The sequence below is a fragment of the Symphalangus syndactylus genome, chromosome 9 (genome assembly GCF_028878055.3).
Source record: "Symphalangus syndactylus isolate Jambi chromosome 9, NHGRI_mSymSyn1-v2.1_pri, whole genome shotgun sequence".
In the NCBI taxonomy this organism is placed as follows: domain Eukaryota; kingdom Metazoa; phylum Chordata; class Mammalia; order Primates; family Hylobatidae; genus Symphalangus; species Symphalangus syndactylus.
The window spans coordinates 38,579,713-38,607,334 of record NC_072431.2 but is presented as its reverse complement, the minus strand read 5'-3'; the positions used below and the strand labels follow the sequence as shown (position 1 = coordinate 38,607,334).

The following is a 27,622-nucleotide window of genomic DNA, read 5'->3' as shown; positions in this document are numbered from 1 at the left end:
CCAACAGCATCGATCATCTAGCATCATCCATTTACCTCCGAAGTCAAAACTGCCCTATCTTCCATCCAATTCAACACCAACTCTGGAATCAGCAAAATCCACAGACTTAATTAAGCAATGCCACATTTGGCTCATGAACACGGATATAGGATAGAGAAAAACTAACAAGGCAGAGGTAAAAGAGATATCATTACTTCATCAAGTTATGAATGAGAGAAGCCAGTAGCATTTTTTTAAAGGACGATAAAGGAAGGTTTGGGAATCAAGGAACAAAGTGCTTCGTAAGTGTTGTCAGGTTCTGCAGCCTTTTCATAGGATTTAGCCAGGAGCAAGTCTTCCAGCTCTTGGAAAGTGTAAATGCAGGCTGTAGTGTTTGCTCTGGTTCCCCATGTCGAATCACCAAGTATCGTTTCTGTCCAAGGGCAGTCTGTGCTGGCGCAGGAAAGGAAAAGAAGGAGGGGTAAAGAAGAGAGGTTGGCTAGTGTTAAAGGGAGAGCTTTTCCACAGGATTCTATGGTTGCTATAGTAACAGCTTCTTTTGTTTGTACATATTCAGAACAGCTGCTTCCTTTTGGTTGCTGGTGGCAGGGATATTATGGAGGTAACAGAGGCAAAGAAGCACCACTCTGACATGGAAAATAGTTTCCATTTTCAGATTATTCTTTTTTAACTGGGTTTAACTTTATAGTAGGGTTAAATGTGGCATTTGAAGGTTGGTGAGTAACAAGATCTTTTAAAAGATGGTGAATTCCGACAAGAAAAGACCAAGGTATTCTGTGATCTACAAAGTATCTTGTGCTAGCTTGAACAACAGACCTCCACTCTCTTGTGGCCTTAAAACTTGAAACGCTCATTTATTTCTACCTGATATGCACACAAATTGTATTGCAAGCTCCCTAGAAGGTATTTTTCTCAACAGGAGGAAAAAAATACCTCTTCAAAATGCCCACTAATCCCTGTATACCTTTCCAAATACTAATTAATTCCTCTAATTAGAGCTTTTTTTGGCTGCAACCATTTACAAAGTTGAATTGCTGCATACAAACAAATTTAATGAATATTCATAAACTAATAATATTCACTGAATTTACAGTCCTCTTTCACACATACTGCTATTGCAACCAGCTTATAACAGCCTTCTATAGACTATACTAAGGAAAGGCCATCTCCAAGGAAAAGGTCGAGAAAAATACAGTTTTATTTTAAGGAACAGACTACCTACCAACTGAATTGTATATACTATAGCTTATGTAGACACATATTCTATATATAGTTTATATATATTATGCATACATATATATGTTAGGTTATAAAATACATGCATATGTGCACATATATGCATATGTATATATATAAATAACATGGAATAAAATAGAAACTCTAGGGGTTAAAAGCTTTGAAGCAAAACATTAAAAACGGCATCTGCAGGTTGAACAGTCAAATTTTGTAAACATGCAAACTTAGGATGCAAATAAGCAAATCAGAAGGCACAGCTGTCCTTATAAACAAATTAATCTTGAACATAGGTGTATAATCATGTTTTTAACCCTTTGGGATTTTTAGAAAAGTACAATATAAAAGCAAAGCGATGCTCTTGATTTAAAATTTAAATTAATTCACCATTTGTCCAACTAGGAGCTTTTAAACTTTAAATTTTTAGTAACATTAATGAAACAATTGGCTGGTTTAATTTGGCAACTGCAGCTACTCACAGGTGCTACATCTTAAGACTGAGTATGTGGAAATTTGATTACATATTTGCCTAATAATTCTCACATCAATCCACTCATCCCTTTACTTTATAAAATCTGAATAAACTTATTTTGATATTCAAAGTTTGAAGGAATTTAGAGAATGGTAGAGATGTTTAAATAATTTAATTAAAATATAGAGTTCCTGAACATTACTCTTGGATATAATATATACACATATTTATTTTGCTTCTTTAAATAATATTTCAAATCCAAAGGTTTTATATTTATACTTATTTCAGTTAACTATAAAATATTAAAGATGAGATTTACAGTCTAAAGCCAAGCACAAGTGTTCCAAGCTTTCAGATTGTATGCTTTGGGGCAAATGTCTAACCTCTTTGAGCATCCGTTTCACAAACTGTGAAACAATGATACTAATGTCTTTGAGATATGGCTTTGAAAAATCAATTAAGACGACAGAAATTCATGCTGAAACTGTGACTATTATATGATTCGGATAGAATAATACACATTATGAGAAAGTAATGTTTTGTTTTTCATCTCATGAATCTTCATTTTCACCTCTTCTCTTCCTCTTATGTTCTTGTGTATTATCAATATGTTGAAGACATCTATATTTCTAAATATACTCTTGAATTTTCTTTCAGGCTCCAGACTTGAATTTCCCAAATATTTGCAACTAATGTCCCACTAATTATCTCAATTGCACTGGACCGAGATCTGAACAATTCATCACATCTTCCTAAAAAATTTCTCCTCATTGTCATATTTCTCGTAAAAGCATTCCCTTTCTTCTAGTTTCTAAGGTCTGCTCCAAAAATCTTAGACTTGCCTTTTCTTCCTATCCAGGTGATGGTTATGTTTTATACCTCCACAACTTGGTACAATCTCATGGATTGGAGCTCTCATTTTCATTCTCATTCACCTCTGGTTGAGATAATCACGAATTCTTACTTGGCCTATTGTAGTGTCTACAGATCTCCAATTTCCCCAACATTCTGCAGACCATTTCCTTTTTCTGAAGCACATTACTGGTTCCTTGAAATATTTTATGGTTTCTGGCTTCTAATTGCAAAACTAAAACTTCGTAGCTTGACTCTCAGGGCACTTCATGGTCAAAATCCACTCTAGATGTTATTGTTATTTTCATTGCTCTTATGAAATGAAATTTCTCATGATTCCATAATATTATTCATGTATTTGCCACTTGGCTTTTGTGAGTCTACACTTACTCTGTTTCCCTCCTTTGTGTAGCTTTCCTCTATCCCAACTTCTAGAGGTCAAATATCACTTTAGCCATGAAACTTTCCTGTTTCCTCCCTCCATGTTAAGGTAGACCTGGTTGCCCCTTTCTCTGAAATTTACATTTGGATTTGCGTCATTCTTACTTTTATACATTTTTATTGCATTTACTAGATTTTTTGATATGTTATTTATTTAATTTAGAATTACTATAACAGCTATAATAAACTTTAATATGAAAAGTATTCCAAATGAGTAAAATTTCTACAAATTTAAACAATTTACATGTGACTGCCTACGACTTTTTCATCTATTATTAATAAAGTCTCAGAGTGAAAGTTGGATTTTTTTCCTAGCCTTTTATCTGATGTCATATTTTTATATCTTTAGACTACCTCCATTTGAAATCTTTATAAATAGCTTTAAATTATTGTTATAATACTATGTAGTTCACAAATAAAATTATTGCTAGAGTACACCTAATGGATAGTATTTGCTCTTAAAAAGAAACATGCGTGAAATAACACAATCCATTTTTCTTTCTCAAGGCAACTGACGCATGAGACCGAGGTATTTATCTGACGGCGATTGAAGTCACCAGCTTAACAGGTAAGCCTACAGGCTAAGGCAGAAAAGTATAAAGATAAGAAGAACCTGGATCCATCATGCCATAGTTGATCTGTTGAATTACCACTGCTGAATCTGTTCTACCTCCAAACATTTTGTTATATAAGATGATGACTCTCATGTTGTATAACCCTCTTGTAGTTAGATTTTCTGTTATCCTGGGCCAAAAACATCATTAAGAATGGCACAGACATTTAGAGAAATGAGTTGATGACAGACCATGAGATCCCAGGGAGAGAGAAGGAGATAAAGAGAGTAATGTAGACTTTTTAATTTTTTATGAGGTAAGCTATACTTTTTTATTTTTGAATAGTCATTAAGGAATTTTCCTGTACCCTCTAAAATATATCCCTATTTATTTGTACTAGTAAACAGTTTTCAGGTTCTTTTATCCAAATGATCTCTAAAAAAGACAACATATATTATCACATTCAATCCCCATAACAATAACTCTGTAAGTTAAACATTTCTTTTTGCTCCAATTAATTCAGTATTGTACATTTTCTCCTGCTGGAGTATTTATTGAGTCTCTTCCTTTTTCTCCCTTTTTCCATTGGCCACAGGTGTTAAAGTCAAGCGACCACCAGATCAGCCAGCTCAGATATATTTGGAAACACATCAATCTATTTTAAACTTAAGATACTGAAAGCCCCATTTGAACACACAGAATCAATAGTGGAAGCCAATTAGGAATACAGTTAAAGTAAATATAAGTTTAGCTTTTCTATCTCTAGCATTTTGCTCCCTCTTTCTTTCTCCAACTTCAACAAATTCAATGCATTAAACATTCATTTAATGTGTACCAATGTGAATACGATATCATCCCTGTGTTTGAGAATCTTATACAGTGGAGGAAATAGACATATATAATTCAGAGAAGAAAAACAAAAAGGACTAGTTTCCACTTTTTCCATAAAAGGGAAAAATCCTACACATGGCTAACCTAATCTCTCTCCTTGAAGCTTTTCACCTATCTTTTCCCAAGTACCCAATTGTTGCAAAGTTTCACCTCAAATGATAAGTTCACCTCAATCATGACAGTGATCTTTAAACATATTTTGTAGAACTGTAGTTGTTTAATTTTTATACCATGTCAGAATTCTTCCTAGAGCAAAACATGGCTGTATTTCCTTAAACAAGATAATTTGTAACTGTCAAATGATAGACATAATCTGTCCTCCAATATCAAAGGAATAGAGGCCGGGCATAGTAGTTCATGCCTGTAATCTCAGCACTTTGGGAGGCCGAGGCAGGCTGATAACGTAAAACCAGGAGTTTGAGACCAGCCTGGCCAATATAGTGAAACCCTGTCTCTACTAAAAATACAAAAATTAGCCGGGCATGGTGGCATGCACCTGCAGTCCTAACTACTTGGGAGGCTGAGGCATGAGAATCGCTCGAACCCAGGAGGTGGAGGTTGCAGTGAGCCGAGATTGCGCCGCTGCACTCCAGCCTCCTTGGCAACAGAGTGAGACTGTCTAAAAAAATAAAACACAGAAAATTTATGTCTTGCCAACTTTAACTAAATGTGTCAGCAAATGACAACAAAAGAAGAGCAAATAAAAATAGTGTTAACTTATGACTCACAAAATGAAACAAAAAGCACATCAAGACACAAAAACAAAAACCTACAAAAGCAAAAACAAAAAAAGTGTAAAACTCAACATTTTTAAAACCTATGAAATAACCTGTCATTTTGTAGCTGGCATCAAACTTTAGCTTATCGTAAGCAGTGTTATCAAAAAACAGTACTTAGGATAAACCTTTTCTGAGGAAGATCAGTATTTCATAAATGTTTACAACCTTATTATTATCCATTGTTTTAAATAAAAATAAAATGATATGATAAACGGGATTGACTTTCTCTTAAAATTACAAACACACAAAATAGTTTTATCACTGCTTTCACCAGTTGTGACAATTTATTTTCAACACTCAAACTTTATATGTTATGATTTTTTTCTGGTAATAAAATCATTGTTTGTTAAAGAAAATAATTTGAGGTGGTATTTTAATCGAACTTCAGAGCTCCAGTGTCACGGATTAGTGATTTCTTTTTTGGGAGAGTAAGTTCAAGGGTTATACCATGAAATACAAATCTAAGAAAATTCATATAAAGCCTTTCAGATCAGGAAAAGAAACTTTCTACATTTATGTTAATGTCCTTCTTATAAATTATTATTTAAAATATATTCTTAACGTTTATTTTCACTTTAAGCGTATTTTAAACTTGAGTCATTTAAACTTGTATTATTTAAACTTTTTATTTTCTTCACCTCATTGATTTTATTACTTGCTTTTATAATGATTAGCAAAACATGGGTCAGAAGTGGAGCGATCTTATATCCTCAACAGGGAAGGGAGAGAAAGAAGGAATTGAATAGACACATTCATGTCTATGTTGCTCATGCAAAGAATTTCATTCTGGGAGTGGGATTATCAGAATGGTGGTATTTGATCGTATTTTACAACTCTTATCCTGTGTGGAGGGTGGGTAACTGTAGGTTTCTTCTAACTTAGAGCCATAACATTTTGGGCCAAATGTACCAAGAGCAAGCCTGTTCCCAAGATGAACCGGCATGTGGATGTTCTGGGCTTGTGTGTGGTAAGAAGTCATCAGTAAATAAATTTCTTTAACTATAAATTCAGGGAAGAATATTGCCCTCAAAACAAGCTTCTTATCACATAAAATTCTGAATATCAAAATGTATAAAAAAGAAAACTAGTGTATAATTCTACCACACTGAAATAATGATTATAAATATTTTGGTGTCTTTCTTTTGAGTCTCCTTTGTTTACGAATGTGTATGCATCCACACTTGTTTCCTGGAATAATTTTATAGGCATCACTTCAAGGGCAATTAATAAAGATATTAATTTTCTATAGACACTTTAATAGTAGCACAATATTTTATATGTACAATCTGTAATTTAATATTCTCTCATTGATCATTTAAATCACAAGGCATTAATTTGTATAAATAAAATAGTGATGAGCAGCACTGTACATAAATTTATGTGAACCTTGAAATAATTTTTTTGAATACAATTTTTGAAAGAGAGTAAATGAACATTTGAAAGCTCTTAATACATATAACCATATTGTTTGCTAGAAATACACTACTCTCCTACTGTATGCCTTCTCTGTATCAGTGAATATTATCTTTTCAAAAAAAAGAACTAGTTTAGTAAAAAAAAATCTGATTGTGTTAGTCTGTGTTTCTTTAACAGCGAGTCTAGTTTTAATTTGTACTATATTGTACTTTTCATTTCATTATCTTTGTATTATACATAATGTATTTGAATTTTAGAAATTACACTGCCATTGTGACTCATTCTTTGTTGCACAAAAGACTGTCCTCTTATTGTCTACCATGCTTCCCTTTCTACTCACATGTTACACTTTGAGGCGGCATTGATGAATTGTGGTTTGGGGCTACGGAATAGAAATTGAGTGTAAATGATGCTTTTAAAAGAGTAGCCATCACATTTAAAAGTCAAATGGATATGGATAAAATGAATAATCAAAGGAAAAAACTGATTATAAAAGGAAAGAATGTAGAACTATATAACCAGAGAATGCAAAGAAAAGGGAAAAAACTAATAGATTTTTAGGACCAAGATGATTATACTCTTTAGGCATTCATTTGCACTGTGTACCAGAAAACTCTTTGACCTCCTTGATGTCCATTAAGTTGCTGCTATACAATTTCATTCTCTTATTTTTAATAATAACTACTACAAAATGCTAAAATATCCATAGTGGCATAAGGGAATATAGACTTGCTTTATATCGTTTAGAATAAAGTGCATGTTGAGAGTGGACTTAGCATACAGGCCAACAGTGTGGATGCCAGTGTTAAAGTGCCTAGGCACATGCCTTGGCTCTGCTCTTTACTAGCTATGTAAACTTGGGCAAGTTATTTAAGCAATCCATGCCTGATTTTCTCATAGGAATATTGTGAGGATTACAGAGTGAATACATGGAATGTGCATCAAACAACATCTTGCTCATAAGCACTCCACACATATTGGCTGTCAATTATTAGTAAAGCAAGTGAAGTATGAAAAAACTACACATTTACAAAAATAAGCTATGAATATACTGTTCTCTCATTTATTTAGCAGGTATTTATCAAGCACATACTACATTCTAGATCTATTGCGTGGTGCTAGGAATATAAATGATCCCTTCCTAGTGAATCTGCTTTACCTACATGTAGCCTCTGGAGGGGAGGCTTCATGTAAGTATTACATGTACACAACCCCATGTGCTCATCTTCAAGTCCAGGGAGGCCAATCATTGGCCAATACAAATGATCTGGACCAAATCAGTTTCTCTCTGATAAGTGTAGTTAAAATAGTGCAAGACTGAATTGGTTATCTTTTGAGTGTTCAGCTGAAAAGACATTGATTTGAAGACTGTATTTTGGGCCAAATATAAGTCAAAAAATGTTGGTGGAGACAGAGAAAAAAAGAGGAGAAAGATGCAGTGGAGAAAGGAAGGGAAGAGAGAGGACAAGAGAAAGAAAGAGAGAAAGGAGAAAGAGGAACTATTAAGGAGATGCATTGGGAGACAGAAGCGAGGAAAGAGCTTCAGACCATGTAGTCTCTAAAAGAGACAGTAGCTCAGTCTAAGACTTTATGATTCCTAATTTCCCTTCCAGGGGACCTGACTGTACTGCATTCCATAATCTTAAAAGGCAATGAGATTTACTCTCATATCTTTATAATATCTGCTCTCCTCCCACTCATTTTTACCTGAGATATTAGGTATATTTCTGCTTCTTATTCCCCATGGAGTTTTAACTGGAGTAATGTAGAGAAGATGAACATGAAGTAACTTTCTGGCTTGGGTAGAGATTGGTCATGAGACCAGTTTTCTTAGACTATAGGAAGTTTCATATACAAGCCCTCTAACAACTTTTAGTTCTTCTTCACTCTTTCTCTGTTCTCAATTCTCTGTTACTAGAGTTGGTACTTGGAGTTCAGTGCCCACTCACCATCTTTGACTAGTACATAAAGGCTGTGATTTAACATCAATAGAAACTCCGAGAGAAGTGTTCCAAAATTCCCAAAAGGTTTCCTGGAATCCCTAGGATTATTCTGCTGTTTAACAAGTACCACCAGTATAGTACAGACATCACTCGGTATACATGGAAGATTGGTTCCAGGAACCCCCACAGATAACCAAAATCCAAGCACGCTCAAGTTCTTTATTAAATGACGAAACATTTACACATAACCTATACATATCCTGCTGTTTAAACCATCTCTACATTAGTTATAATACCGAATATAATGTAAATGCCATATCAATAGTTGTTATATGGTATTGCTTAGGGAATGATGACAAGAGCAAAAAGTCTGTACATGTTTACTACAGACACAATCATGCCTTTTATTGTCAATATTTTTGATCTGCAGTTGGTTGAATCCATGGATGCAGAACCCACTGATACAGAGTGCTGACTGTACTCTCTACTTATGGTAGTAAAAGTGTAAGAGTAAATATTGAAGTTGAGGAGACTGATATATGTTGAGCATCTCCTATATAAGCCAAGCACTATGCTAAGTGCTTTACATATACTCACTGTATTACAGTATCTCATTTTATTCTCCTAACAACCTTGTGAGGTTTTCATCATCCTCATTATACAAAGAAGAAAACAGAAAGACTCAGCAAAGTGAAGCACTTACCAACAGCCTTATGGCAAGTAACAGGGCCAAGATTTCAATCAAGGTTAAAATACAGGACTCTGACTACGCCATAAGAAAGAGAATACTATATACTTTATTTGGTCCTTTGTGTGAAACAAGGTAAACTATTGATATAAGTTGAACTAACAGTAATTGCATTATCACATTGAATATAATAAGTTGAAGCAGATTTTACATAACTTATAAGACTGGTTATTATCATTTGTTTTTTTAAAAAGGCTAACTTTATCCAATATGGTGACCCTTTTTGGCATGTGTGTGGTAAATCAATGATTCCCCAAATAATAGCAATTCAATAAACTTTAGGTTCCTATTTTGAATACAAAGATGGGAAAAACAGAGATCCTTCTTTCTAACAAAATGAGGCTTTGTAGAAAAAATTGTCTAAAGAGCCATAAATCAAAGGAAAATGGGAATTTCTCTTTATTGCAAGTCAACTTATTTTCTAGAACTAATCTCAGTGCTTTATATGTACAATTTTTCATTTAATCTTTGTTACAATGAAATTGATACTATGTTATTTATCTGATAAAGAAATTGATATGTAAGTCTCTTAAGGTCAAGGATTTTTACCTGTTTTATTCATTTCTGTTTGTCCACCATCTTAAACTGTGGTAGGCAGATGGGGGATTCTCCATAAATATATTTTGAATAAATGGAGAATTAGAGAAACTCATTAAACTGTCAAGAAATGCAATCTATAAACAGCGTCTTGGGTTACCAGACAAGTCTAAATCTAAATGCTTTATTTTCTCATTACTCTACACTATGAGGGGCAGAACTATGTATATTTTTCTTGATCTTATTATCAGTGGCTGCACAGAACCTGGCACACGGTAGATAAGCATTGAATGTTCTTGAATAAATAATTTCACAAGTTTCTTCACTATATGCAATAAATATCAAAAGGTATATTTTATCATGTGATTTTAATACTTTTTACAATTATTAAATCACACAAAAAGAGTTGATAGAGAATAAATGGGTGTGATTCACATTTGCCTCATTATGAAACTGATATTTTAGATATTTTCGTCTTAAGCTAATGTACATGCTATCAGACATCACTGCCTGGCATGATATTCTGAAACAGAACTGACCTGTGTCTACTTACAGTAAATTTATTCATTTATTCATTGAGTTATACGTATTTACTACTTGGCCAATTATTGACCCATTGAGTCTACACCCTTCAGTGGAGAGGAATCAATTCTTTTTTTTTTTTTGTCTTTCTGAGGGGTTCATCTGCCTAGATCATTCAAACACAATTTTAGTGAAATCCAAAAAAAAAACTTTATTGTAATTTTAATTACTTATATCAATTGTTATAATATTCAGTTTAATTTGCTTTGTTTTGTTGGCAAAATTTATGGCGAAAAATATTTTTTCCAAAAGTTGTAAGAGAGCTTTCATAAGAAAAACAACAGCATTTAAGCCAGTCTAAATTTTTTTTTTTTTGAGACAGAGTCTCTCTCTACTGCCCAGGCTGGAGTGCAGTGGCACAATCTTGGCTCACTGCAACCTCCACCTCCCAGGTTCAAATGATTCTCTCACCTCAGCCTCCTGAGTAGCTGGGACTACAGGCGTGTGCCACCACGCCCAGCTAATTTTTGTATTTTTAGTAGAGATGGGATTTCACCATGTTGGCCAGGATGGTCTCGATCTCTTGACCTTGTGATCCACCTGCCTCAGCCTCCCAAAGTGCTAGAATTACAAGTGTGAGCCACCACGTCCGGCCCTTAAAAATTTATATGCATCTTTTTATACATGTGCACACAATATTATACTTTTTTCCTATCTTGTAAGAGCTAAGTCGTTATATATACTTCTTGCTATAACTTCTGAATAGTTGCTCACACACTTCTTTCCACTTTTTAATCCAAAAGCTATTTCATTTTTACCCTCCCTTTGGTACCCCGCTTATAATAGCATCCAAGCTGTCTTGGGTTGATAACGCCACCTGGTGGTAGAACACTGTCTGAGCCAACCGTGCTCCCTCATGGTCTCTTCCCTCTCAGAATAATTTTGTTCAACTCTGTGTCATTGTACATAACCACTGGACACAGTAATTATCTCGCTTTAATTAATCTCTCTCTTGCACGTGTCCAGACATCCTTTAAAATCCTCTTACATTTCCCCCTCTCAATTGCCTCCACTTCCTCAAGGTACATGTGTGTTTTCTCCTTCACTCTGTTGCAATTGAGTTTTAACAAAAACTTTCTAATGCATGATCAACTGATATAGCAAGAATGCTAGTGGTGCAAATGGATTCAAAGAGGTGGAAAATACAAAGTTAAATCATTTGCTTATGAATTATGAATTTGATAAAGAAGAACAAAATTCTTCTTTTCTCTCTTCCTTGTTGTCAGAAAGGTAATTCCCTTCCTTAAAGGTAACAATAGTCAGTAGTAATCCACAGACACATACATAAAGATTATTTTCCTCCACAAAAAAACTATAGCCTATTACTCAAACCTTTCTGTATCTCCTTTCATTTCCATGATGATATATCTTAGTGATGTTTTCAGGTAAGTACACAAAAGTATACCTCATTCTTTTTTAAGGGCTGCATTGTATTTTACTGCATGATTGCGTCATTTATGCAACACATTCTCTACTGAAGCATTTGTAGGGATTTTTTCCTAATCATTTACTACCACTACAAAAAATGATACACTGAATAACAGTGTGCCAGTCAGTGCTAGGGTAGTTGTACAATCCATATCTAGAAACAGAATCCTTGAGTTCTAAGGGTAGGGGCAGAAAATATCATTAGAGATAACAACCCAGTGCCCTAAGTTTCGTGACAATGTCCAAACACAGCTTTTAGACTCTGCAAAATCATTTTTATTTACCCTCTTATATTTTCCTAATTGAACTAATTTTTTCTCAAGCATGGAGACACACAGCCCCCATGTCTAACCTTATGTAAAGTTAGTTTTGTGTAAAATGTGTTAGAGTTCCAAACAATTGACTCAACAACTTTTAGGGTAGAATGTACTTATAAGTATGAGATTACTTGTAGTAGACATTATTTTGACTGGTTTCTAAACAAAAATTACTCAATTCAAAAAGTGTACTGTTTAGAATATGATTTGATCCCTTTTAAGGTTGGAACAGCTGTCACATAGAAAGACTGTAATAAACTGGTAAAATGATATAATGTTAAATCACCATCATTGTTTAAGAGATAATTCACTAGAGATTATATCCTATTTTATATATCCAAATATGGCTATTTACATACCCAATCTATATATTATAGACTCAGAATTTTATAGCTGAAATGGAGATTAAAGATACTCTAGTTTAATTTTTAATTATATTTCTGAGGAAACTGAGAACCAGAGGTTTGAAGTATTATATACCAAGTGTATATTTACACTTATAAATAATGATATTGATAATAACATGAATTTAGTGTGCATTTTGTCTTCAGCATTGTGCTAAATGTTTTTTATGTATTAGCTCATCTCATCCTCATAAAAGCCTCATTTGATAGCATCTATTACTATGAATTTTTTTTTTAGTTTAACAGATGAAACTAAGAGAAATAAAAAGAATTCACAATGTCAGGCTGCAGTAAGCAATAAGGCCAGAGACTGAATTCAGATTGTTTATTAACATTCATTTACATGTTTATTAAATCCCTATGTTTATTAACCAAATCCCTATGTTTATTAACCAAATCCCTATGTTTACTGGCTTTCAACTTTATGCATATTCTGATAATCTAAGAGAATGAAAACAAATACACCTAGTGGAAGAGAATGAGGAAGGTAAAAATTAGATTGAAAGTGGAAAAAAAAATGAAAGTAGTAACAGGGGAGAGAGCAGTGATGTGGTAAGTAAGCAAAGGTGTTTTTGGATTTCATTACATATATTATACTTTTTTGAGCATGGGGTACTTAAAGATTAGTGTCTACATATTGACATGTAAGAAATCAGCAAATAAATCTAGATACTTGGTTTTAGACTGTCTTTCCCTTAAGTCGCTAAGCTCAATCCTTAATATTTCAGGGGGTCGGTTAGAAAATGACTAATTCAAGCCTTCAAGCAGAGAACAAGTTGCTTAAAATGTCTGAGAAAATTTGCTTTAGTGACTGGCTATTTCAATACCCTGCACAAAAGAAATTATGAAGCTGGATAAATTCAATGAATATTTCGTTACATTGCAGGTCTCCTCACTAGTGAGATGAAAATCAGAATGAAAAACTGACTGAAATTTAGCTTTTTCTAGTGTTATTAATTTTGAAATAAGGCATTTAAAATTAGACCTTGCATTCATGACACAAAACCCATGCATAATTCTTATAAATAGATCAAATGATTTTGTAACTCTATTTTATTAAATACATTCAACACATATTTGTAACATTGCTACTGGCTTTTGTCCACCCTCATATGCCATACATGGCAGTAAACAAAACAGATGAAATTCTCTGTGCTTACTGAAATTACGTTCTAGTATGTGAGAAAAGATAGCACACAAAATACATATGTAATATATTGTAGGTAGATAATGAAAAGGACAATGGAAAAAAATAAAACAGGAAGGGTGAAGAGAAAGTAAGGGGCACAGTTTTAAATAAAATTTGTCATGAAAGGCTTTTCTGAGAAGTCGACATTTGAAGAAAGACCAGAAAGAGGTGATGGAATGAGTCATGTGGCTATTTTGGAGAAAGGCATTCCAGGAACAGCAAGTGCACAGGCACTACAGCAGAGCATATCTGACATTTTCAAGGAACAATGAGAAGGACAGTGTGGCTGGAGCTGAGTGAAGGAGAGAGAAAAGATTGGGAGACAAGACCAGAGACCAAATAAAGAGTTCAACCTTCAAACTCTGTGGGTCATTGTAAGAGCTTTGGCTTTAATAATGAGGATAGAAACAGAGCCACCAGAGAGATTTAATGAAGAAGAGAAAACATCTGAGTACCAAGAAAAGCAATGATTCTGAGCATGTTTCTGTTGCACTATTCTGACAATAAAGTTAAACAGCTTCAAAGGGACAATGAAGCATCCTCACCGAGGCCATCCATGGGACAGGCATCAATAGCCTGTAGGATGGAGCACTGTATATTTGGTTAAGCTGGATATCATGTTTCCTCAAATCTCCTTCCCTTCAAATTATTATAAGTTGACAGTAAGAGGAACATATGTGAGATATGGGAAGTGAAAGTGGAGCAGTTGAATAGCAATTAGTCTCTGAGGGTCGTCACAGTCAGACGCTGTGATGGACAGATGCAGAGAAACCTGGTGGGTCCTAGCCTGTCCTAACTCTTCTCCACTATGCATCCAGCATCTTTCTGTTATCCAACAGTGGCTAGGGCCACCACAAAGTGCTTCACTGTGGAGCCATAAAGGTAATAACATATCAGAAACAACAGTTTCCTACAGACGTCTCTACAAGCTTTCCTTGGTAGACCCACCTGGTAGCTGGATCTGCTTGGTTTCTTAGATTGCTTTTCTGACAATCCAACTATAATAATAGTTGGACTTAATTTTCATGTCTTCTTACACAGCTGTGTAAGATATAATTGTGATAATAAATTCCTTATCCCATGACACTCATTAGTGACTCCTCCTGCTCGGACCTGCCTGAAATAGTGCATTTGCAGAAAAACATCCATTTGCTTCAACATTTGATAAACTTGGAAAATATTGGCAAGTTTGGAAAATTGGAAAACAAACTTACATCCTTTGTAGGACATGTTTGGCTCAGGCCAACAATGTTTTGAGATGTTTTCAGGAAGGCTTTTCTGTAGCAGACGGAATGTGGTTTTATAGCTTGATCCAAGGTTTAAGAATAACATTTAATCCCAACTTCTGCTTCCGAATGCTGTCAATTTGGAAAATGAGAGCAGATGTTGACAAAGATATATTTGCTAGTCTGATGCCTCAGCAAACACTCTCTGAAGGAAAGACAACGTGAGACTAGACTGATTAAATATTCTCTCTTAAATTTATTTTGCCAATCCTTTTAGCAGTATCCTCTAGAGACAACATCTCTAAGATGATGAATACAAAAAGATGTCATTAAAACTCAACATAGTTTCCATCTTTAATACCTGAGCTTCGAACATAAGAAACCTATATTAAAGAGAATATTTCTGGATGTTTCAATCTGAAATGTAAAAAAATGTCTGCTTATTCTCTGGTGATTCCTGACTTCAGGATTTCTCCTTTCTAAATATATTGAGTCCACTCTAGTTGCAGTTCAAAGAGCCAATAACTAGATGTCTGAATAAAATATATATTGATATCCTTTAAAAAAACAAGTTTCAAGAATTCTCATGACTTTCATTTATGCAGAACTCCCGTTTAGTCTGAATTTATATATTTTTTATAATATAGTATTTGGATTTTGTAAAATACAGACTGCCTGTAGAAGAGCAGTGGAAGTCTTCAGCAAACGAAAAATGAAAAAAATTTATGCTACCTAATACTATTGTTTCAAAGTCAGCAATGATTTATTGAGCTCATATACGTTCAAGATTCCCTATTACATTGTTTTGTTTAATCTTCATGACCATCCTTCAGGCTGCTTTTATATAACATGGAGGCTCCAACAGGTTAAATAATTCGACCACTTCCTCAGAGACAGTAGCTGGCTGATTTACAGTGTGGACCCTGGCATCTTGACCACTAGTGTTCCTTCCTTCAACCTCTGTCATGTTAGGTATAGAAATAATAATACTGACCCCAATATTTTATTATTTAATCCTTACCAGAGATGTATTAACTCACCTATCACTATATAGCCATTGATGTGAGCACTGAAGAATTAACTTCGTGTTAAGTGGTTTTATGTTAAATTTTCTTTTTTTTCCCTAATTTCACCAAGTAGTGGAAAGAGCTTAAGCCAGAGAACTCCAGGTTCAAGAACCACCACCTGCAAACTTGGCAAATTTGGACAAATGTCTCTCTGAGTTTCATTGTCTTCATCCGCAAATAAAGCAAGATATACTTCACCTACAGAATTGCAGTAAGGATCAAATGGAGTAAGATATTACATGAGTGTTAGATTCCCTTCCTTTCCTAAAGATCTTAGAAGGTAGTACTACTTTGGATACACACTGTTTTGGATAATTTCAGCAAATATTTAGTGGTAAAAGGAATCTTTGACAAAATTATCCCATACTAGCCACAATAATATTTTAGAAACATTTAATTTATGATAGAGTTAATTCTACACTAGCAGGGGTTGTAATGCTTTTTAACTGCTGGTTAACCTGCAGAGCAATTATGACCAGACCACGAGAGTATGAAGGATGAGGAAACGGGAGCAGTGATGGAGCTGTTTTGGAGGGAGTCATAATTCCTTAGACCTCTAACAACTGGAACTCTCAATCTGCCAGTAATAGCTGACATGAGCCCAATAAGGATGGTCTGTTCTATTCAAAGGTAGGTCCGTACTATTTCCAATTTAGTTTTAAGAATCAACTTAAAATGTTGTTAACTATACATATATTTCACTTTTGAAAGAAAATATTAGCCTGTCATCAAACAGGATAAACCAAGAGACATCAGTCTTTTTGACAGATATGAATCGCATTTAGCTAAATACACCAGTTAGCAATGTCTGTTCTTAAGATTGACAGTCTTAAATATAACACTTTAATAAAGCTCTTACTTTTCTATTTGTTTCTTTCTATTCTATCATAGTTCTTGCTAAGTATTAGTGTTACTATATCATGACCACTTAATATTTTACATCGGAAGTTTTACAATATTTCACTGACTTTACTTTTTTATAATAATTTGCTACTATTGGGCTGTCTTGATTTTCTTCCTTGCATTTTTTTTTTGCAGTCACTCAAATCTAACTTGCTTTAAATATTCAAATGAGTGAATTAAAAAGGAAGGCTTTCTGTGTTTTGGATTTTATTTTCTCCTGTTTTGCACCATTACTCCATATCAGGCTGCCTGTGGAACTGTTTTATGTTTTTTGTTTGTTTGCAGTTGGGGGTGCATTTTTGTTTTTTGTTGTTGTTGCTTGTTGGCTGTTTTGATTGTGCGGTTTTTGGGGGCAACTTTTTCAGGCAAGAGTCTACGACCAGTGCTATTTAGCATCTCCTGAGAATGGACACTGAATTGTAACTGCACCACTCTTATTAGACTGTTAATTTTTCAAATTATTTAATAAACTCCCCCTTTCAATGGTTTGACAAACTTGAGTTAAAACTAGTAGTATGGGCTGGGCGTGGTGGCTCATGCCTCTAATCCCAGTACTTTGGGAGGCGGAGCTAGGCAGATCACAAGGTCAGGAGTTCAAGACCAGCCTGACCAACATGGTGAAATCCCAGCTCTACTAAAAATGCAAAAAAATCACCTTAGCATGGTGGTATGTGCCTGTAATCCCAGCTACTCGGGGGTCTGAGGCAGGGGAATTGCTTGAACGAGGGAAGTGGAAGTTGCAGTGAGCCGAGATCACACCACTGCACTCCAGCCTGGGCAATAGAGTGAGAATCGGTCTCAAAAAAAAAAAAAAAAATAGTATGAGCCAACATTCTTGGAACACTTACTGTGTGTCAGGTACTGTTTCATGAGCTTGACATATGTCAACCCCTCCTTACTTAAACTCCGTCATGTAGCTACAATTACCCCCATCCTACAGATAAAAGAACATGCAGAGAGGTAAGCCAATTGTCCAAAGCCACACAATAAGCAAGTCACAAAGCCAGATATTGGACCCTGGGAATGTGACTTTTTGAGCTTGTACTTCTATTATAAACAAAACATTTTAAAATGCGTACGATTTTTATAGATTCTGTTTAAATAAATGTTGGTGTAATATCTTTGAAAATGTTTCAAAAAGTTTCAGTGTATTTAAAGAAAAGTATTTTTAAATTATGTCTTCAATTAAAAAAATTCTAAATGTAAGCTGCTGTCTAACACAAGCATGCTTAAATTTACTGAACATGACCTATGTTAATTTGGGGAGGTATCCAGACGTTCAGCATTTTAAGCTGCATGATTTAAAAATAAATAAATAAGAAGAGGGGTATCATCAGCAACATGGTAGAATAGGAATTTCCCTTCACAAAAATATCCATTTGAACAACCATTCACACCTGAAAATACCTTCCCATGCTCTAAGGAATGCAGGTGAAAGATTACAGCACTTGAGTGAAGCACAAGAATAAGAAAAGATGCACAGCAGATGGTAAGGAGGACAGTTTTATATTACCTGCATCAACCTTCCCCCAAAACCATGCAGCACAACATGGAGAACGATATCCTTAGCATGTGGAGAGAAGAATGGATTGAGCAATGACTTCATAGTGAACCCCAGTATCAGGCCTTCTCCAGTTAACCCTGGTGCCAGGCTAGGCCCTGCAGACCCAAGCAGTAGGCTTACCCTAGTTTCAAGCTGGCCTGGGCAGTCCCAGTCTCCAGGCTGGCACCTGAGGATTTAGGCTCCATGTGTAGGATATCCTCCATGGATTCAGACCCCAGGTCAGTGCCCACAGACCCAGAACTCAAGCTCACTCCACAGACTCAGGCTCCAGGCACACCTTAGTGTCAAGCTGGCTCCTGCAGTCCCAGGTTCTAGGCTGGCACCACGAACCCAGGCTCTAGGCCCACTCCAGTGCAACACCAGACTCAGTGGCTCCAGGCTCTAGGCTGGCTCCTATAGCCCCAAGATCCAGGACCAACCCAGTGCCAGGCCAGCCTCTGTGGCCCTGAGTACCAGGCTGGCATCCATGAATTCAGGCTTGAGGCTGGTACTCATGGATCTTGGACCCAGTTCCACACACATAAACACAGACATCAGGCCCATCCCTCTGTACTCAGGTACCAGCACTACCACAGTAGACTGCAGTGCCTGGCTAGTTCCACAGACTCATGATCAAGTCTTTCCCACGGATCAAGGCAGCAGGCCTGGCCCAGGATCAGCCCGGCCCCCACTGACTCAGACTCAAGGCCCAGATAACATCAATTCAGATGCTATATACTCAGTTTCCAGGTCCATCTCAGTAGACCCTGGTGGCAGGCTGGCATCCACAGACCCACAGACTCACAGGCTCCAGGACCACCCACAATGACTCTAGTTCCAGGCCTACTCCAGTGAACCAAGGCTCCAGGCCAACGTGCCTGCTGACCTAGGCACCAGGCCAGCCGCCTAAGGACTCTAGCAGCAAGGTTATCTGCAGACACTTCAGCCTATCTACCTAGAATCTTTGGAAAAGCTGACTGGTGAAGTGCTTTCTTTGCCAAACACAGTATGTAAAGAGCAGAGGAGGACCCTAATTCTTCAAATGGTCAGATACCAAGGAGAGACCAAAAGGATCGCTTATAATCACAGAATCATGACACCAACAAACAAAAAAAAATAAAGCATCCATAGCCTATCCTAAAGAAATGAAAATCCATACTGTGTGGCAAAAAATTAAAAATACAAACAGTCTCTGACTTAGGATGGTTGACTTATGATTTTTTTACTTTACAATTGATTGAGATATTAAGTGCAAGTTTTGACTTATGATAGTTTTACCAGGACATAACCCCATCATAAGTTGAGAACCATGTGTAATCATTTTAAAGAAGTTCAATAAGCTACAAGAGAACACCACTACCTGAAATAAAAATAAGGAGAACAATAAAAAACAAAATTAAAAGTTCAACAAAGAGACAGAAACCATATAAAAGAACCAATCAAAAATTCTGGAGCTGAAGAACACAGTAGATAAGATTTAAAATTCTTTAAAGAGCTTCAGTAGGAGACCTGATAATCAGCAGAAGAAAGAATTAGCAAACTCAAAGACAGGTCATTTGAAATGACCTAATTGGAGAAACAAAAATAAAAAGAAATAAAGAAAAAGAGGGAAGAAAGCCTGCAGGGCTTATGGGAGACCATCAAGTGAACCAATTATGTATTGTTTAAGTCCAAGAGTAAACAAACTAAAAAAAAAAAATAGAGGGATTCTTAAAAGAAATAATGACAGAAAACTCTAAATATGGAGAAGGACATGAATATCTACATTCATAAAATGTAAAATACCCCAAATAGATCAAACATAAAGAGATAGTCACTGAGACATATTACAGTCAAATTCTCAAAAGTCAAAGACAAAGAGAGGATTATAAATTAGCAATAGAAAAGCAACCTATAACATACAAGGAAACCACAAGAAGACTATCAGAAGATTTCTCAGCAGAAACCTTGATGCCAGAAGATGATGGGATGATATAGTCAGGTACTGGTAAAAACAAACAAACAAAAAATCCAAAACTGTCAACTGAGAATATTGCATCTAGCAAAGGTTTCCTCAAAAATGAGAGATACTTTCCCAAACAAAGACTGAGGGAGTTAATGACTATAGTTACCTTACAAAAATGCTAAAGTGACTTCTGCCAATTGAAACAAAAGCAGACAAACAACATGAAAATATTAAACTCACAGTAAATAAGAACATAATCAAATTCAGAATATTATAATACTGTGATGGTGGTGTGTAGATCACGTTTGACTTTAATATAAAAGTTAAAAGACAAGACTATTAAAATTAATATGGCCACCATCATTTGCTAACAGATATACAGTATCTGTTGAAGCACCTAAGTATATAAAGCAAAAATTGACATAACTGAAGGGAGAAGTAAACAGCAACACAGTAATAGTAGAAGACTTTAATAACCCACTTTCAACAATAAACAGATCATCCGGGTAGAAAAATCAATGAGTAAACATTGGGCTTGAACAACACTATAGACCAAATGAACCTAATGGACATATATAAACCATTCCATTCAACCACAGCAGAATACACGTTCTTCTCAAGCACATATAGAATGTTATCCAGGATCATAGATTAGGCCACAAAACAAGGCTTACCAAATTTAAGAAGGTTGAAATAATGTCTAGGATCTTTCATGAACAGAATGGTATGAAATTAGAAAACAATAACAGGAAGAAAATTAGAAAATTTTTTTAAAATGTTGGAATTAAACAACATACTCCTGAAGATCCAATAAATCAGAGAAGAAAGCAAAAGAGAAAAATATCTTGAGACAAAAATGAAACACAACATATCAAATCTTATGGGACATAGCAAAACCAGTTCTAAGAGGTAATTTTACAGCAATGAACACCTACGTTAAGAAAAGATCTCAAATAAGCAACCTAACTTTACACCTTAAGGAATTAGAAGAAAACACCAAAACAAAATTAAGCCAAACATTAACAGAAAAAATCAAACTATACTAGAACAGAGATAAAACAAAGACTAGAGAACAATAGAGAAGATCAATAAAAATAGGAGTTTTTTTTTAAGAAAATAAACAACATTGACAAAACTTTAACTAGATTAAGAAAAAAGAGATGACTTAAATAAAATCATAAATGAAAAAGGAAGCATAACCACTGATATCACAGGAATATAAAGAATTACAGGATACTATTTGTATAATAATTCACCAACAAATTGAATAACCAAGAAGAAATGGGTAAGTTTCTAGAAAGACACACCTACTAAGTCTGAATCATAAAGAAAAAGAAAATTAAAATAGAATAATAACTAATAAGAAGAAATAAAGTTGAAGCAGTAATCACAAATCTCTCACCAAAGAAAAATGCAGAAACTAATGACTTCTCTGGTGAATTCTACCAAACCTCTGAAACAAATTAATACAAATTCTTCTCAAACTCTTCCAAAAAATTAAAGAGAAAATACAAACTCATTTTACAAGGTCAGCACTATCTTGATACCAAAGCCAGACAAGGACACTACAAGAAAAGATTATAAGCCAATATCCCCAATAAACATAGATGCAAAAATCCTCACCAAAATACTAGCAAAGTGAGTGAACAGCATATTAAGAGGATCATTCATCATAGGAAAGTGAGATTTATGCTTGGGAGGAAAGGATGGCTCAACATACACAAATCAAAAATAGTGATACACTTCACTAACAGAATGAAGGATAAAAATCATATGATCATCTTAATATATGCATAAAAAGCATTTGACACAATTCACAACTCTTTCATAATAAAAACTCAACAAATTAAAGAAAAAATGTATTTCAACATTAAAAAGGCCGTATATGACATATCTACAGTTGAAATCATACTCAATGGCAAAATGCTGAAAACTTTTTCTCTAAGACCAGGATGCCCATTCTCACCACTTGGTATTCAACATAGTACTGGAAATCTTAGCTGGAAATATTAGGCAAGGAAAAGAAATAAAAAGCATCTACATTTGAAGGGAAGAAGTTAAATTGTCTCTACTCGCAGACGGCATTATCTTATGTAAAGAACACCCTAAAGACTATACCAACAAATCTGTTAAAACCTAATTTAGTGAAGCTTCAGAATAAAAAAGTCAACAGACAAAAATCAGTTGCATTTCAATACATTAACAACAAACTATCCAGAAAAGAAATTAAGGCAGGTAGCATGATGCCTTCATCTTTGTTCTTTTTGCTTAGGATTGCTTTGTCTATTTGGGCTTTTTGTTGTTGTTATTCCATATGAATTTTAAAAATAGTTTTTTTCTAGTTCTGTGAAGAATGTCAATGGTAGTTTAATAGGAATACTATTGAATTTCTAAATTGCTTTGGGCAGTATGGCCATTTTTACAATATTGTTTCTTCTTATCCATGAGCACAAAATGTTTTTCTATTTGTTTGTGTCACCTCTGATTTCTTTGAGCAGTGTTTTGTGGTTCTCCTTGTAGGGATCTTTCACCTCCCTACTTATCTGTATTCCTAGTATTTTGTTCTTTTTGTGGCAATTGTGAATGAGATTACATTCCTGATTTGGCTCTCAGCTTGACTGTTGGTGTATAGGAATGCTAGTGATTTTTGCACATTGATTTTGTATCCCGAGACCTTGCTGAAGTCGCTTATCAGCTTAAGAAGCTTTTGGGCTGAGACTATGGGGTTTTCTAGATATTGGATCATGTCATCTGCAAACAGGGATAGTTTGACTTCTCCTCCTATTTGGATGTCCTTTATTTCTTTCCCTTGTCTGATTGCCCTAGCCAGGACTTCCAATGCTATGTTGAATAGGATTGGTGAGAGAGGGCATCCCTGTCTTGTGCCAGTTTTCAGGGGGAATACTTCCAGTTTTTGTCCATTCAGTATGATGCTGAATGTGGGTTTGCCATAGATGGCTCTTATTATATTGAAGTATATTCCTTCAGTACCTAATTTATCGAGTTTTTTTTAACATGAAGGGTGCTGAATTTTACTGAAAGTCTTTTCTGTATCTATTGAGATAATCATGTGGTTTGTGTCTTCAGTTCTGTTTATGTGATGAATCACATTTATTGATTTGGTTATGTTGAACCAACCTTGCATCCCAGGCATAAAGCCTATTTGATCATGGTGGATAAGCTTGTTGATGTGCTGCTGGATTTGGTTTGCCAGTATTTTGTTGAGGATTTTTGCATCAATGTTCATCAAGGATATTGGCCTGAAGTTTTCTTTTTTGTTGTATTTATGCCAGGTTTTGGTATCACAATGATGCTGGGTCATAGAATGAGTTAGGGAGGAGTCCCTCCTCCTCAATTTTTTTGGAATAGTTTCAGCAGGAATAGTGCCAGCTCTTCTTCATACATCTGGCAGAATTCATCTGTGAATCCATCTGGCCCTGGCTTTTTTTGGTTAGTAGGCTATTTAATACTGACTCAATTTCAGAGCTCATTATTGGTCTGTTAGGGATTCAATTTCTTCCTGGCTCAGTCTTGGAGCATATATGTGTCCAGGAAATTATCCCTTTCTTCTAGATTTTCTAGTTTATGTGCATAGAGGTATTTATAATATTCTCTGGTGGTTGCTTATATTTCTATAGGGTCAGTGGTAATGTCCCCCTTGTTGTTTCTGATCCCCTTTGCGTTTATTTGAATCTTCTCTCTTTTCTTCTTTATTAGTCTAACAAGGAGTTTGTTTATTTTTTTTTTCTCAAAAAAAAACCCAGCTCCTGGATTTGTTAATCTTTTGAATGGTGTGTGTGTGTGTTTGTGTGTGTGTTTGTGTGTGTGTGTGTCTCAATCTCCTTCAATTCAGCTCTGATTTTGGTTATTTCTTGTGTTCTACTAGCTTTGGGATTTGTTTGCTCTTAGTTCTCTAGTTCTTTCAGTTGTGATGTTAGGTTGTTAACTTGAGAGCTTTCTAACTTTTTGATATGGGAATTTAATCTTATAAATTTCCCTCTTAATACTGCCTTAGCTGTGTCCCAGAGATTCTGGTATGTTGTATCTTTGTTCTCATTAGTTTCGAACCACTTTTTGATTCTGCCTTAATTTTATTATTTACCCAGTGTGGTACATATACACCATGGAATACTATGCAGCCATAAAAAGGAATGAGATCATGTACTTTGCAAGGACATGGGTGGAGCTGGAGGCCATTATCCTTAGCAAACTAGCACAGGAACAGAAAACTAAATACCATGTGTTCTCACTTATAAGTGGGAGCTAAATTATGGGAACACATGGACACCCAGAGGGGAACAACACACACTGGGACCTATTGGAGGCTGTGGGGTAGGAGGAGGGAGGGGATCAGCAAAAATAACTAATGTGTACTAGGCTGGATGATGAAATAATTTGTACAATAAAACCCGATGACACAAGTTTACCTATATAGCAAACCTGCACATGTACCCCTCAACTTAAAAGTAAAAAAAAAAGATTAAGAAATCAATCCATTTTATAATAACATCAAAAAAATTTAGAAATAAATTTAACCAAAGGGGTAAAAAGATCTATATACTGAAAACTATAAAACACAGATAAATGGAAAGATATCCCACGTTCATGGATTGGAAAGTTAATATTGTTAAAATGTCCATTCAAAGCTATCTACAGATTCAATGTAATAATTATCTAAAAAAAAATCAAGTTCATAGAAGCAGAGAGTAGAATAGTGGTTGTCAGGGAACAGGGATTGGGAGGAATGGAGTGATGTTGGTCAAATGGTAGAAAGTTTCAATTATTCAGGAGAGAAAAGCTCTGGAGATCTATTTTTTATTTTCTATTTATTTTTTAACTTAGAGTTAATTTTGCCTTACATGCAAATCTAATGTACAGCATGGAACTGTTGTTAACAGTGCTGTGTTGTGTACTTGAAATTTGCTAAGAGAATAGATCTTAAATGTTCTCACCACAAAAAAAGGTAACTCTGTGAGGTAGTAGGTATGTTAATTGATTGTGGTGATTACTTCACAATGTATACATGTATCAATACATCACATCTCACATCTTACATATATACAATATTTACTTGTCAATTATTCCTCAGGAAAGCTGAAAAAATAAATAAAATTTACATGTTTCTCCTTTAGAAATTTGCAAGAATATTTTCAGAACTTAAAAAAAATAGTATGCATACTGGCTAGAACTTGATAGTAAAGTCAAAACATGAAAGGAAAACAAAGAAGGAAGGATGGAAGGAAGGGCAGGAGGGAGAGAGGGAGGGAAGGAGGGAGGGAGGGAGGGAAGGAAGGAAGGAAGGAAGGAAGGAAGGAAGGAAGGAAGGAAGGAAGGAAGGAAGAAAGGAAAAGGAATGAGGGAGCTGATCATTTACATGCCAGGAACTAAATCAGATGTATTGTATACCTGATAACTGAGCATGCAATCTACTTCTTGTTCTTGCCTATGATCTATAGGTGTGCTGCAGATGGCATCAACGCTTTTCTCCTAAAAACAACTCAACTCAGTCCTGGGCTAGAAAAAGATGCTAAAACATTGGAGAAACTATTAGAGCTGTGGTTTCTGTATATTCACTTAGTACTTATACATTAACTGCCAGAATAACTTCTGCAAATACTTAACAATCACTGTCCTTTTAATGTTTACTCTTTCTCTTTTTCTCTTATACATATGTTCTTAAAGACACTTATACTCTAAAATCTATTCCTATTGCTCATATAGTAAAAGAAAGTCTCAGACAAGTTTTACTCGATTGAATTACTTGAAGTTGCTCTATTAATTAGGCTTACTAAGCCAATTTTTATTGTATAATTTATGCATTCCCATTAGTAATATATGATAATGCCTTCCAAAAAAGCCTAACTTCAAATTATAACATAGCTTAAGACTCAGAAGAATTTGACATGGAAAAAATGACCTTATTAATATGTATAGAAGCACATCAATTATATTTCTTGATATCCTTCAATTGTATTAGTTTTAAAAGTTCTGATTCATGACCTTGAGTAAAATACATATCAAGGCTAAGGAAATTATACTACATTTTTTTAATTTCAAGATATTCATTGCACTCTTAACTATTTGCCCAGTTGGTCAGTAGTTAAGAATATGCTTTAGTTTTTAATATCTTTAAAATGAATAAGTATCCACAAAATCTATATTCTTAGGTATCTCATTTCATAGATACAAGCAGACTCATTAATTAATTGTATATTGAAGTTTGCCTTGCATATTGTCAATGATTTAATGTTCTATGATTCAGTAATTAGGCAATGCAATTGCTTTCTATTAAAATCTTCCTTTATCATTACCAAATTCAGCAGATAAATTGGAATAAAACTGTTGAAGACTTTGTACTTTCAGGGGAGTGTTATGGTGAAAGGGGAGAGAAAATGGTATGGAAGGAAGGGTCAGCAACAAATGAGGAATCTAGGCTATAATAGTGTTCAATTTTTTTTTTTTTCCATTTCAGGGACACCCTCTTTTTAAAGGACATTCAATTCAAATGTATCTTCTCTGGTTAAAGTATGGTGAAGTCTGTCCTGTGGGCACTCTCCATTGACTCCTAGCAGCTCTTGAGCCCCATCTTCAGGATCCATACTTTGATAGTCACTGACCATTAGCTTTGAAAATCTATAGTTCCAATCCTGTGAAACGAGAAGAATGTTGAAGCTATAAAGGAAGTCTTTGCCTGCATTCAGATTCTAACACCAAAGACTCCTCTGATTATACTGAAGTATGTAAGAAAACCTTCTCTCGAAATCAGGGACCATTTCTCTTCATCTTATCTTCAGCTACATCCCAAATATGAGTACACATACGTAGGATTCAATAAATAATTTAAGATAATTGTGAACACCTTGCTCTGACTGGTTCTATTTTTACATTCAGAGAGGAAAGCATCCTGTATTCTCCCTATAAACAAGTCTAGGAGGATAGGGTCATGGACATCCTCTGTACACAGAATTACAGTCCGATGTTGGGTATCTTACTCCTGTGAAGTGAAGGGAAATACAAAAGTAAACAAAGAAAACCACAGTATAAGATGTCACCTTAAAATATAAACCTGAAGATGAGAAAAACCAGGCTCAAGGAACAAATGAACAGAAAAGTTGAAATTCTAGAATACATTTGTTTTATACCAATATTATT

General features: G+C 35.0%; 1 protein-coding gene and 1 long non-coding RNA gene across 7 annotated transcripts in view; one reads left to right on the top strand and one right to left on the bottom strand.

Annotated features, from left to right (window-relative positions):
• The window catches only part of KCNH7 (potassium voltage-gated channel subfamily H member 7), a 475,937-nt gene that overhangs the window by 405,775 nt on the left and 42,540 nt on the right, over nt 1–27,622 (bottom strand). The window lies entirely within an intron of this gene.
• LOC129489425 (uncharacterized) lies at nt 610–27,551 on the top strand. 4 transcript variants are annotated; one of them, XR_008659979.2, is made up of 7 exons: nt 610–769; nt 3,506–3,566; nt 3,726–3,868; nt 4,148–4,287; nt 16,153–16,290; nt 16,546–16,709; nt 26,943–27,551. It is a non-coding gene; the product is annotated as an uncharacterized lncRNA (long non-coding RNA). The 4 variants fall into 4 exon arrangements; XR_008659978.2 differs by having other exon boundaries at nt 16,150–16,290; XR_008659982.2 differs by lacking the exons at nt 3,726–3,868; nt 4,148–4,287.